Below are 14,805 nucleotides of genomic sequence, written 5' to 3'. Positions count from 1 at the left end.
ATTCTACTTCAATTTTCCTTCAAGTTTTACTATTTCTTTTTCTCCAGAAACACTTTTCTTTGAGATTATTCACATGCATGTTCATAACCATGATTTTTATGATTATAGTGATATTATTTCACCCAAAAACCAACGTGCATGTGGTGATCTTCAAGCTAAGAGGCTTGATCATCAAAGTTGGTTGTTAAAAAGCATTCAAATAGGCCCATAAAGGATTTATTCCCAAATAAATATCTAAAACTTATTTTCTGATCAAATCTGATTTTTACCGGAATTCCATCAACAAAATGAGATGTTATAAACATTTTTAGAAAATAATTCATTTGTATCGAATTATTAAAATTATTGCAAGAAAATAGGGCAATAATTCATATAAAATACTTTCTGAGGTCTATAAAACCTAGATAAATTCTTACATAATCCCTAAAGTGAATAATAATACCTCAGTAACTTTCATCGATATTTGTTACTGTTTACTATGGTTTTGAATTTTCTTATTGTCTAATCCGAGCAAATCATAAAACCAATTTAGGGAATGTGAAAAGGCTATATATGGTTTTTCCCAGATCCTAACAAAAGTGGAGTACTCACAAAAATATTTTCAAATTTTTTTATAATACATTCCTATTTTTCCTCGATTTTTGTATTTATAATGGACTAATAATAGGAAAAATATTTGTACTCATCCAAAATTCATGAACATTTACCAAAAGACCTTAAAATATATTAGAGCTCTAAATAAAAATTTTGATGATTTTTCTATTCAGAGTACTATTTTTCTCCTACTTTCAAAAATTAAATACACTTAAATCCACAAAATGGGATTTCAGTATATAAAAATCACAATTGGTATTTTTCCCATATTATTAACACTATAAATGGAGTTTACAAAAATTTTAGTAATTTACTTTAACTATTTGGTAATTATTCAGCGTTTAATGATTTATTCCGGAGCATAAAACAAATAAAAATAGCAAAACTAATTGAAAAATATTTTTTTTATATTTTTCACAGCTTCTATATCTATTATAACAGTGTTAAACAAAGTTTGGGAAATTTTAGAAACTGTCTTATATTTATTTTCATTTTTGTTAGAATAAATACATAAAAATCATAAAATTGGGATAAACTGTTTAGAAACCCATTTTTATATTTTTCTCAGCTTAAGTACGTTTAGTGGTAGTAATATAAAATTTTTAAGAATTTTTATTATTTATTCTATACCTACTTAACTAATTCTGAAGTTTCTTTCATTCTACTTCACTTTTCCTTTAAGTTTTACTATTTTTTTTCTCCATAAACACTTTTCTTTGATATTATTCACATGCATATTCATAACCATGATTTTTATGATTATGGTGATATTATTTCACCCAAAACCAACATGCATGTGATGATATTCAAGCTTAGAGGCTTGATTATCAAAGTTGGTTGTTAAAAAACATTTAAATAGGTTCATAAAGGATTTATTCCCAAATAAATATCTCTGATAAAACCACTTTAAGAAATATGAAAAGACTATATACTGTTTTTGCAGATCCTACCTAATGTGGAGTACTCATAAAAATATTTTCAGAATTTTTCATAATGCATTCCTATTTTTCCCCGATTTTTGTATTTATAATGGACTAATAATGGGAAAAATACTTGCACTCATCCAAAATTCATGAAAATTTACTAGAAGACCTTTACGCATATTAGAACTGTAAATAAAAATTTTGATGATTTGTCTATTCAGAATACTATTTTTCTCCTATTTTCTAAAATTAAATACACTTAAATCCACAAAATCAGATTTCATTATATAAAAATCACCATTGGTATTTTTCCCAAATTACTTACACTGTAAATGGAGTTTACAACAATTTTGGTAATTTACTTTAACTATTTGGTAATTATTCACCATTTAATGATTATTCAAGAGCATAAAACAAAGAAAAATAGCAAAACTAATTGAAAAATATGTTTTATATTTTTCACAGCTTCTATATACATTATAACAGTGTTAAAAAAGGTTTGGGTGATTTTGGAAACTGTCTTATATTTATTTCCATTTTTGTTAGAATAAATGGATAAAAATCATAAAATCGGGATAAACTATCTATAAACTCATTTTTATATTTTTCCCAGCTTGATTATGTTTATTGGCAGTAATATAAAATTGTTTAGAATTTTTATTATCTGGATAATATTTTTCACGAATTTATATTGATATGAAGGCTTAAAATTTTGGAAAAATAGGTAATCACATTAAAAATTCAAGAGAAAACTTCTGGACGACATCTACTGTATTTGGAAAAAAAATATAAAATTTGATGAAGTTTGGAAACTGTTTGATAATATTATTGGATTTTCAGGTGTTTAAAACACCTTTAAATGTATTTAAGTACCCTCAATTAATATTATAAAATTATGGAAAATAATATCCAAAATTATCTTAATCCCATGAGTTATAAAATTTCATCATTTCAGAAAAATGTTTGAAACTTATCAATATTGAATTTTGACACAATATTCGCATAATTTTATTGTAGTAGTAAGTATATTAGCATTAGATTTCGACTAGAGACTCACTAGCGTATACCATTATTGTAGAATTTGGTAGTGGTACAAGTGGAACTTATATCAAAGCATCATTTGCATCATTTCAATGCATTGTGAGTATTGACGACTCCCCATATTTTCGGTTTTCAAATGTTTTGGGGTGGAAAAAGATGTCATAAACTATTTATGTTCGTTGTATTTATTTTGACTCGTATGAAACTTGGTTGCTATATTTCGTATGTATGTGTATGTTACTTTAATTCATGAGGACTGTATCGCAGTTAAGTCCCTGGAATCTCTAGACACAACTCATTAATTCTTTTGAGCCTGTGGTTATTATGGATAGCGCTATCAAGAGGTAGCCAACTCCTCACTCGCACGATTCGCTTGAGTGCATTTTACCATTTTATACACTATGTTTGCGATACACGAAGTAGTCAATAGGGCACAATTCGGTCATTAGGCTTGGGTTGTGAACTCATGAATTGAAACTTGATGCACATATGAATCTTTATGCACATATAAAACTTGTATTCTCATGTTGGCAACGACACTTGTATACTTATTTTAGCAATGAAACTTGTATACTTATTTTAGTAATGAAACTTGTATTCTTATGTTAGCAACAACACTTGTATACTTATTTTAGCAATGAAACTTGTATATTGATTTTAGGAACGAAACTTTTATGCTTATTATAGCAACGACCTTTTATTACTGAAAACTTATATACTTGTCTTAGCAATAAAATTGTTTGCTCCTTGTAACAACAAATATTATTTCGATTCGTAAAAACTCATTTTAGCAATATACTTTTATTTATGGAAACTTTTATCAAAACTTTTATTTCGATTATTGAAACCAATATTATTTTTAATCTGTGAGTACTCACCAACTATTTTTATAGTTGACGCTCGTTTTACATGCTTTTTCAGGAATCATCTAGTAAGAGGCACGTAGAGACACAACACTTGTAAGAGCATTTGCATGTGTTGACTTTTAAATACATTGTAATTTCTTTTAAAATGTTGTTCAAACTCATTGTAAATTTGTAATGATTTTTAATACTATGGTTGGTGTTGTCTTTAAACTTTTGCTATGAAACCCTTTACGCTGCCATGCCTCGTGTTTCCTCTTTAGCGGGATTTGACAATAAAGTAGTAGTGAAAGATTTATAGAAAATGCTCTTTTACTCGACATGCTACAAAAGAGTTAAAAATATATATAATCATATTTTGATAAATGTAGTGATAATCGGGGTATGAACTCACCTCTAGTGTGTGTACGAGTCTAAATAGCGGAACTGTTGAGATGATCCTCAGGCTAGCGTACAAGGAAAGAATGGTATCCTAATATTATTTAAACACATAATCATATTTAAATTAGTGAAATAATTAATTAAAGTGTTAATAACACTTAATTTTGTGTAAGGAATAATTACCGATAATTATTAGGAGTGTGGATGATGGTTTTAGGTCTAGCCTTCACTGAAATCCTTGATTTCGGTCTTAAAACCTCAACCGAGAACCAAGTTCTTAGTCTTACGGTGTTTTCGGTCAGGAACGAGTTTTCGGTCTATGTGACAACCGTCAAATTCTGGTCAAGTCAAAGTCAAATAATGTCAACAAGTCAAACCGGTCAACTCAGTTAACCCGTTTATACTAGGGTTTACGTTATGTAATTACTAAACAACTCGCTATTCTAATGAGAGATCATAAATTGAAAAGTTCATACATCTGGATTTCCTTAACCTAAAACTGTGGTAAGCAACGAACTAAACCGATAAAACAATGTTGCATACTCATTGGGAGTGTGTCAGATCCTTAAACATGGCTTAATGGGGCTTACGGACCTTGCGTCGCGGAGCCAAGCACTCAAAAAGGCCACAAAAGAAGCCTCTCCCAAATCTCTCCAAGTATGTGAAATCTCTCCCAAATCTCTCCAAGTATGTGAAATCTCTCCCAAATCTCTCTTTGTATGAGAAATCTCTCCAAGTATGTGAAATCTCTCCCAAATCTCTCTTTGTATGAGAAATCTCTCCAAGTATGTGAGATCTCTCCCAAATCTCTTTTTGTATGAGAAATCTCTCCAAGTATGTGAAATATCTCCCAAATCTCTCTTTGTATGAGAAATCTCTCCAAGTATGTGAAATCTCTCCCAAATCTCTCTTTGTATGAGAAATCTCTCCAAGTATGTGAAATCTCTCCCAAATCTCTATTTGTATGAGAAATCTCTCCAAGTATGTGAAATCTCTCCCAAATCTCTCTCAAAAGTTCCCGTGACTTTTTGAAGTCATTCAGGTCATTCCGACCCTTAACCGGATCAAAAATCGCTTAAAACGAGGTTAGAACGTGATAAGTTATAAAAACTCTTTGATCGATTAGATCTTCGTAACATGTAAGTAAAGAACGTAAAAAAACAAGGAAATAAAACACAAGTATGGATCAAAATGAGTCGAATGATTAGATTACTCAATCCTCAGCAAAGCTCGACTAAGAACTTCCGTTGTAGAGGACTTCTAGGGTTACAAAATAAGAACGATGAATATACTTCAAAATACTTCTCTAATTGTTTCTAATCATTACATTCTAGGATGCATGCAAGCATCTATTTATAATAAACCCTACAAAACTCACGGACGGACAGGCCCATACCGGAGATAAACATTGAACTAGCTAACGAGCCCAATAGACGCAACACTAAACTGGACCTAACAATCTCCCCCTTTGCGTCAATTTAGAGCGAGACTTCATTTCTTCTTGCTTGGACCAGCAGCAGGAACTTTCTTGGTTGTATCAAACAGACGTGAGATAAGCGCAAGGATAGTCTGTCTGAAGCGAATGTACCATTGAATCATGTCGTCAAAGTACTTCTTGTCATCCGCTGTGTTCTGCTTGCACCGATGGATGATCCCTAAGACATGTTCCAGACATGCAGTTGTATAGAGATGTTTGTCTGCCAAAGCGAAAAGAAATTTCTGGCCTTCGTTTCTGGTAAACATAACAGAGTTCCTCTTCGGGTCTATCTTCCCCATCTGCATCATATTTAGGTCACTTGCCGAGCCAACAGGAGATATGGTAGGCTTTTTCTTGAATACGGTCGCTATCTCCTGATCCATCTTGGCGACTTCCATAATGTAACAAACAAGCATCCTCTTGATGTGGTCGATGATTGGACCATATTTAGCTTCATTAGTAAGAAGGATGTTGTGCAGGATGATCCAGTCGTATGGATTTAAGTTGGGAAGATCACCAAGCGAGATGGCATGTTCGGTCTTAGTAGATCCCCTTAGCACCTTAAACCGAACGTTGGTGAAGTTTCCTTCCTTGTATGGCTTTAGAACCCGAACATTGATAATCTTCTGAGCGCTCCATGTTTGGTATTGTGGTTGAGCGGCCCTCAGATAGAATTCGACCAAGTCCCTGTCAACCTTTGGATGAGGATGAGGGAACTCAGCAACGTTGTCAAAGGCATGGAATACAAACGCCTTTCGGGTTAGTGGCATGTCGAACTGAGAATTGACAGTATTATCACGATCAAGAGAGATGATCGGTTCTAGCCACAAGATGTTGGGTGTTTCGATGGCTTCTTTCAGTAGCTTCTCAAGAGTCCAAGGAGGAAAAAGAGTTTTCCTACTCTCGAGAAGGTCGTGAGCTTCTTTTTGTCTTCTTTATGCTTCTTCAGCCTCTCTAGCTACACGAGCACTGATGTCTGCATCTTTATCTCGACCCTGTCTCTTCAAAAGGTCGGCAATTGTCTCCTTATCATCATCGTCACTCTCCTCAGCAATTTTCTTGCCTTTGTCTTTCACACCGGAACCTGAGGCTTGGCCTGCTGGAGGAGGTTCGGTTGTGTGAGTTGCTGTTGAAGTAGGAGGTGGTTGAGACACTTTCTCGTTTTCTCCCCCTTGTTTCGGAATGGACACGAAATCAAGGAGCCCTTCAATTTTGCTCAGTAAGGAGAGGGCAGGAGCGAGCTTTTCTGCAAGAGTTCGCCTGACAGAATAGTTGATTATCGGGTCATGTGCTTCCAGGATGTTGGATAAAGCTGAGTGGACATCCGAAACACACGAAGAAATTATCTCTCTTTCAGATCGAAGAGACTCAATCTCCTTTTGAGAGTTGGAGAGTTGAATACTCTTGACCTTAAGAGCAGTATTCTTCCTTGCAAGAGCATCCATGAGGGAGTTCTCAGCAGCTAAGTCTTCTTGAAGCTTGGAGAGGCGCTCCTCAATGGTTGTTTTGAAGGCTGAGTTGTCGTCTGATAGAGTTTGACGAAGAGAAGCGAACAACTTCAGCTCTGATGCAACGGATGTAGCCAGCTGGTTGACAATTGGTTCCAACGATGTTTTGGTGGCTTCAACAGATTCCTGTAAAGATTGTAACAAGGAAGAAGCATCAGTGAATAGTTTATCGACTTTTTCGGTCGCTGCCTCACAGGCTTTGGTTGAGGCATCAATGGCTGCAGTGGTAGAATCAAGAGAAACTTGATGATGATTACGCATGAGAGAGAGTATCAGTCCCGATTTACACGCCTTCCCATCAGGCGCCATTTTCAGATGAAACGGTTCCAATTCGCATGCGTGGCTATCTAGCACCGTTTGAAATCAATTCGATTGGACTCCCGCCTGAGTCAACATTTGATAATTTTATCCCTTTAGAGTTAACGACATTTTTTTTTTAAAAAAAAAATTACCCACGTGGATTAATATTGACCACAACCCGTTAATAACTGCCAATCCCATTAAAATGCCTTGTAACTAATGAAACCTGAATTTTGGAAAATCAAAAAGATTTTCGTGATGAGTGTGTAAAAGAAAAAGAAATAAAGCAACACATTTGAGGGATTATGTGATGTCAATAAAGACATGAAACAATGGATCCCGGGCACGAATCTCTTCCTTCAAAGTCAAGAGAGGCCTTAAAGTGTTTGTGTGGTTTCCTGTTGAATAACGATCAGACACTTATTAAGAAGTGTTGAAAGGCTTCTTTTAATTAGGCTTAATTGGGTGGCTTTCGCTTCAATTCAGAATTCCTGATCTTGATATAAGACAAAAATCGAACGAAGTACTTGTGAGACCGGTGTAGTCTGTTTGAACAAGTAGGTGGGAGATAATTTAAGTGGCAAGGTACAATAATGTATGTAAAATCTCAAAAAAATTAAAAAGTGTTGCACTGGGTTATGACAGATCCTAATTGCACTTTCTGAGTCGCAATATAGTGGGATCTTTTTCATATTGAGTCCATAGTCCCGGAGCGGGCTTTGGATCCAAATCACTTGAGATGTACAGGAGGCAGCTGCGATGTATTCTGCTTCAGCTGTATACAGAGATACACAAGTTTGTTTCTTTGATTGCCATCTAACCAACTTCCCGTCTAGGAATTGGCATTCTCCAGTGGTGCTTTTCCTTTCTAGTCCACAACCTCCAAGGTCTGCATCTGAGTAGGCTTGAACAAAGAAGCCTGAGTTTGATGGATACCATAAACCGAGAGAGGTGGTTCGTTTCAGATACCGGAGTATGTTCTTCACAAAAAGTATATGAGGTTCACAAGGATTCGCTTGAAATCTAGCACAGTAACAAACAGAAAACATTATGTCAGGCCTGCTAGCAGTAAGGTACATTAAAGAACCAATCATCTGACGATATAACGTAATATCGACTGCCAGTTTCTCCAAGGATGGTGTGAGCTTGGTGCCGAATGCCATTGGAACTTTAACTTTTGAGTCTCCCATCATGCCAAATTTAGCAAGAAGAGTCTTGGTGTAAGCTTCCTAGTTGATAAAGATGCATTCGGGTCCCTGTCTAATATTTAAACCAAGGAAAAAGTTAATCGGACCCATTGAGCTCATTTCAAATTTAGTCTCCATCAGCTTTCTGAATTCAGCTGTTAAGCTAGGATTCGTTGAGCCAAAGATGATATATTTGACATAGATTTGAACAATCATAAGGTGGTTACCTTCCTTCTTACGAAAGAAGGTTGGGTCAACCGAACCTTGTTTGAATTTTGACATCTTTAAAAAGTTGGTTAGCGTTTCATACCATGCCCTAGGTGCTTGTTTCAGACCGTAAACCGCTTTGTCCAGAATATAACAGTGATTGAGGAATTTTTCATTGACAAACCCAGGAGGTTGCTCCACGTAAACGGTTTCTTCAAGTTCTCCGTTCAGATTGGCGCATTTTACGTCCATTTGGTAGACTTCAAAGTTCTTATGTGCAGCATAGGCCAGAAATATTCGAACAGATTCTAGCCTCGCTACTGGAGCAAAAGTTTCCTCATAATCAATTCCTTCCTCCTGGCAGTATCCTTTCACCACTAGACGAGCTTTGTTTCTGATCACATTGCCTTCTTTGTCCATTTTATTTCTGAAGACCCATTTGAGACCAACAACTAAGGCGTCTTTAGGAGTTGGAATGAGGTGCCAAACCTTATTTCTTTCGAACTCGTTGAGTTCGTCTTGCATAGCTTGAACCCAGTCAGAGTGATCAAGAGCAGTATTAACTGTCTTCGGTTCAACTTTTGAGAAGAAAGAGTTAAACATGCAGAACTCTACTTTTGAGAATAGAGATGCTTGCTTTTCCTTCAGTTGAGATCGGGTCAGGACCTTTTCGGAGATATTACCCACTACCTGTGAAACGGGATGATCTCTGGTCCATTTGACAAGAGGAGGGTAATTTTGGATCATAGGATGGATCTAATTCAACATTCACCATTTCTTCTAATTCAGATTGGCTATCATCGTCGTAAAACACATCGGCATTCTCCCCCTCGACAGATGAGCTTTCAGGTGTAGCTTGACTTTCTGGTGCTATAGGACTTTCGGGTGGTGTTGGGCTTTCATGTGCAGTTGAGCTTTCGAGTGGAACTGAGCTTTCGGGTAAAACTGGAATGGAATTCTCCCCCTCAATTTGTGAGTTCGGTTGTTTTAAAGAAGGCGGATTCTCCCCCTCAACTGAAGCACCATGCTTTGGAGGTTCGTTTGGAACATGTTCTCCTTCACCCATTCGTTTGGCGGCATCTTCGATGATTTGCTTCAGATGGTTGATTTTGTTGTATGCTGCCTTGGCTTCCGAGAGAGTAGCTTTCTCTGGTTCATCGAATAGTTCTACAAACTGTTCAAACAAATTAGCAATCAAGGCCGTGACTTGACCTGTTTGAGTGAAAATCTCTCCAATTGCTTCTTCAGTGGCTTTTAGCTTCTTTACGTAGCTATCGTCGAAAGTCACATAATACGTTTCTTCGATCTTCCTCGAACGCTTATTTAAAACCCGGTACGCTTTTGAAGTGAGTGAGTATCCCAGAAAAAGTCCTTCATCAGCTTTAACATCAAACTTGTTACGATGTTCTTTAGAGTTGAAGACAAAGCATCGTGAGCCAAATACATGGAAGAATTTAACATTTGGCTTCTTGTTGTTGATGATCTCATAAGGAGTGAGAGAAAAACGCTTGTTGAGATAGGACCTGTTCTGTGTAAAACATGCTGTAGCAATAGCATCAGCCCAAAAATATAAAGGTAGAGAAGCGAAACTTAGCATGGTTCGGGCCGCCTCACACAAAGATCGGTTTCGTCTTTTGAAAATTCCATTTTATTGAGGGGTGTAGGGTGCTAAAAGTTGTGACTGGTTCCTTTTTCTGCCAAAAAGTCTTCAAATTCTTTATTCTTGAACTCTAGTCCATTGTCGCTTCTGATGTTGCGAACGACTTTCCTCAGTTGCACTTCAACCTACTTAATAAACATCTTTAGCTTGAGAGTAGCCTCAGATTTGTGCTTCAGAAAGAATACCCATGTAAAACGTGAAAAGTCATCAACGATAACAAGAATATACTTGCTACCACCAATGCTTTTGATAGATGATGGACCACATAAGTCAATGTGAAGTAACTCAAGCGTTTCAACAACTTTAGTGTTAATAATGGATGGGTGACTTTGACGACTCTGCTTCCCCATTTCACATGCAGCACACAAATGTTCTTGATCAAACTTGAGTAATGGAAGACCCCTAACATGACCTCCGGTGACAAGCTTGTTGATATCTTTGAAGTTGAGATGGGAGAGCCTTCGGTGCCACAACCAGCTTTCGTCAGAATGAGCTTTGGATAACAGACAAATAGCTGGATTTCCTTTGATAGGCTTGAGATTGAGAGGAAACATTTCGCCTTTGCGTTCTGATTTGAGAATCACCCTTTTTGTTATCTTCTCTATTATTTCCGAACCTTCATCGTCAAATGAAACTTTAGGACCGGTACCTCCAACAAGCTGAGATACACTGATGAGGTTATGCTGTAGTCCTTCAACGTACGCCACCTCTCTTATAGTGAAATCACCATTGGTTATCATCCCATAACCCTTTATCGTTCCATATGAGCTGTTCCCGAACTTGACATTCCCACCATTCTGAAGAGATCGAAACTCCCTTAGCTCCTCTTTTCTCCCTGTCATGTGACGTGAGCAGCCACTGTCAATATATCATTCTTCGTCGAACTGCTCGTCACTAATAACCTGCAAAAATTAAGCAGATTTAGGAACCCAAAGTTTCTTGGGTCCACGTGAGCCTTTCACAGGAATAGGAATAGTAAGAGAAACATCAACAAGATATGTTCTTTTTATTAAAGTTGTTTCATCTTTCTTCTTAATGGTGTACACTTTGATTTTGTTAGGATTAGTTACAGTCGCTTTGGTTTCAGGTTTTGATGTTTGGGCCATGGACTGCTTTCGATCATTCTTGACTGTGGAAACCTTCGATTTTCCTTTCAAATCCTTTGATGATTTTGAACTTTGAGCAGGAACAAAATTAGGTTTAGAATGAGAGGTATTAGAATGAGAGAATTTTGACTGAGAATGTTTCCTGATGTGAGGTTCTAAGTGACCCTTTTGTTTTCGATCTTTAGAGAGACCGAACCTTGAACTTTGGTAGCTCTTTCTTTCGGAACCGAACCTTTGCTTTCGGTTGCTGGTGTTCTCTGAACCGAACTTGTCCTTTCGGTTGTTGTTGCCCTCTTGCAGCCTGACAGCACTTTTCTCTGACTTTGAATTTTTGTCATGATAAGAGAAATGATTGTTTTGAGAGCGCCAAAACTGCTTTCGCTCAGAGAGATTCTTTTTGTATCTTTGATTTCTTTGCTGCTTTTGATCCTTCACTTGTTTTGGCTGTTTGTGGATGTTAGCCTTTTGCTTCTACTTCTTGTAAGTCGGTTCACTTCTCACAGATGATGTTTCGCTTGTAGAAGTAACTTCTTCTACATGAACTTCTTTTGTACCACTAGTGCTTGGCACGTCGAAGTTGTCAGGCTTGTTCAGTGGCTCTGGAACATATCTACCTTTGGTTTTCCAAGAAGTCCGCTCTGATAGACCAACAGTTTCGTCAGCGTTATCTATAGGAGCAGACCAGAAAAACTCATCACAGCCATCTGCATTATCTTCATTCACTATGGCAGTGAGTTCGGCTGTTTGATGGCCGGTTACTCCTGTGACCTTATATACTTGATTTGGTGTTGTCCTCACCTTTTGGTACACAACAGCCTTTTCTTCTAGAGTGGGAGACTTATTCTGGGACAAACGAGCAAACTCCACAGAATTTTCAGAAATAAGGTTTTTGTGGTTTTCGGGTTCGCTCTTGACAAACTCAGAACAATTGACTTCGTCCTCTACATAAATTACGCTCATATCATCATCCTCATTAAGCTCAGACGCGTTTTCAACATCAATTTTATTTTCTGAGCTCAAGTTGGCATTCAATGAGTCAAATTTTTGTATGGTTTCGGTCCTTAGTTTCAGTTTGTCGTTTTCATCCAAAAGGTTTTTGAACATGTCCTTATGGTCCTTGGACTTTATAAAAGATTCGATTTTGTCCAGACCATACATATAGGTGGGATTTACATCATCAGATGAAACAACACTTTCGCAGTTATATGCCTCAGCATCGATTTCATCCTCCTTAAACTCAAGGAAGGGCAAAATCTTGCGATGAATTTTCTGCCCTATTTCACAATTTAGATGCAATTGAGTGATATTGGCATAAAGACGTTTAGCAATTAAACAAATAACATTTCTCTGTTTCAAAAGTTTTAAATTGTCTCTTTGTAAATAAATGTTTTTGTCCTTAGACTTAATCAGCTCTGACTCCTTCAGCTCAATCCACATCCTCCCTTCCTCACTCTTGGATGACACCCTGCTTATTTGGTCAGTTAGGTTAGAATTGGTGACCCTTGTTTGAGTTAAACAACTATCCAGATTTGAAATTCTTGAATTTAAGCTATTTAATTCTTTTTCATATGATTTTTGTGGGACTTTGAATGAAACAAAAAGAGATTGTACCTTCTTGATCAATTCATCAAGTTCATTGATCTGTACACTGAGAGGTTTTGCTGTGAAGCATACGTCCTCGAGCTCCTTGGTGTCCTCTTTTCCGCCATCAGTGTTGTATCCCCTCATGTGAGATATGTTAGTCACCATCAAACATTTTCCACTGCTTTCGTCACCTCTTTCCACATACGCCTTTCCATGCGAGGGCCTCCTTACTTCATCATCCTCAGAGTCGGTAGACCATACTTGCACGCCACCGAACTCGTCATCCGCTGCCGAACCCTGTACAATAAGAGCATTCATAGAAGGGTTAGTAGCAGCTTTCTTCCTCTTGATCTCATCCAACTTTTTCATCAACATAGCCTCTTCATCTTTCTCTGCCATTTTCTTCAGAACACAGTCTTTGGCATAAAGGTTCTTTCCTCCACAATAGTAGCAGTTCACACCAGAATCTCCTTCAACCTTCGCCTCTTTCTTTGGTTCTTCTGTCTTCGGTTCCTCTCTGACCTTTTCAGAACTATAGCTTCCCTGCCAATTTCGGTTCTTATTGGTAAGGAAACTTTTCTTGATAAACCTCTTTGGATTAGACACCATCATTGCATAATCTTCAGAAGTAAGATCATAGTCTTCTAGGTTCAGATCTTCATCATCAACCATATTTTTGCCTTTAGACAGGAGGGCCTAGGACCCCAAACTTGAAACCACATTCTTCTCTTGCATGACAATCTTTTCTTGGGATTTCAAAATTCCCACCAGCTTTGCCAGTGAATAAGACTTGAACTGCTCATGAGCTTTGACTGTAGACACAAGAGCTCTCCATTTGGGTCTTAGGCCATTCAAGAAGGTGACCTTCTGTGCAATCAACTTCCTTTCTATATCATGTTTGATCATTTTGCTAAGAAGATGATTGAAGCGATCGAATGTCTGAGTAACAGTTTCATCAGAATTCTGCTTAAACTCACCAAACTCAGACAACAGCAGCGTCTGAATGGAATGTTCCAAATCTTCATCTGTGGAATAAAGCTCTCGCAACCTATCCCAGATTTCTTTAGCGGTACTGCAGGAACTCACTAACCTGAATATATCAGATTGAAGAGTGAATCGGATTAGTCTCAATCCTTTGATATTGCACTGAAACTTTTCCTTTTCGTCTTGAGCAACGTCTTTTACATCTTTTAACAGATCATTATATTCTTTCTGAGTTTTGATGATCTTTGTAGTTCCTGAGTGAGCGAATGGTCCAGACACGATTGCTTCCCAAATAAGATATCCATTATCTTCAGATCCGATGACATAATCTTCAAAATGATGCGCCCAGACTTCATAATCCTGGGTGTAGAGAATGGGAATCTTTGTCGTTGATCCAATGTTGTTTGAGATGTTGATAGGATTAGATTGTGACTCGTCCATGCTTGATCATTTAACCTGTTTGAAAGATCAGACTTGTAATACGTAATATTAGGGCAAAACAAATAAATGCTGAGTTACGTCAATAATGGAATGACGACTCAATAAATATCAGTTAATGCGGAATAACCCTAATCGTAAATTCTTTCACAGAAAAGATGTGTATCGATTACACAGCCTCCCGCTCTGATACCAGTTGATGAGTTATAAAACCTCTTTGATCGATTAGATCTTCGTAACAAGTAAGTAAAGAACATAAAAACAAGATTAGAGGACTTCTAGGGTAAGTAAAGAACATAAAAAACAAGATTAGATTACTCAATCCTCAGCAGAGCTCGACTAAGAACTTCCGCTGTAGAGGACTTCTAGGGTTACAAAACAAGAACGATGAATATACTTCAAAATACTTCTCTAATCGTTTCTAATCATTACGTTCTAGAATGCATGCAAGCATCTATTTACAATAAACCCTACAAAACTCACGGACGGACAGGCCCATACCGGAGGTAAACATTGAACTAGCTAACGAGCCCAATAGACGCAACACTAAAG

This window comes from Lactuca sativa, chromosome 4 (assembly GCF_002870075.4).
Source record: "Lactuca sativa cultivar Salinas chromosome 4, Lsat_Salinas_v11, whole genome shotgun sequence".
Taxonomy (NCBI): domain Eukaryota; kingdom Viridiplantae; phylum Streptophyta; class Magnoliopsida; order Asterales; family Asteraceae; genus Lactuca; species Lactuca sativa.
This window is presented reverse-complemented; position numbering follows the sequence as displayed.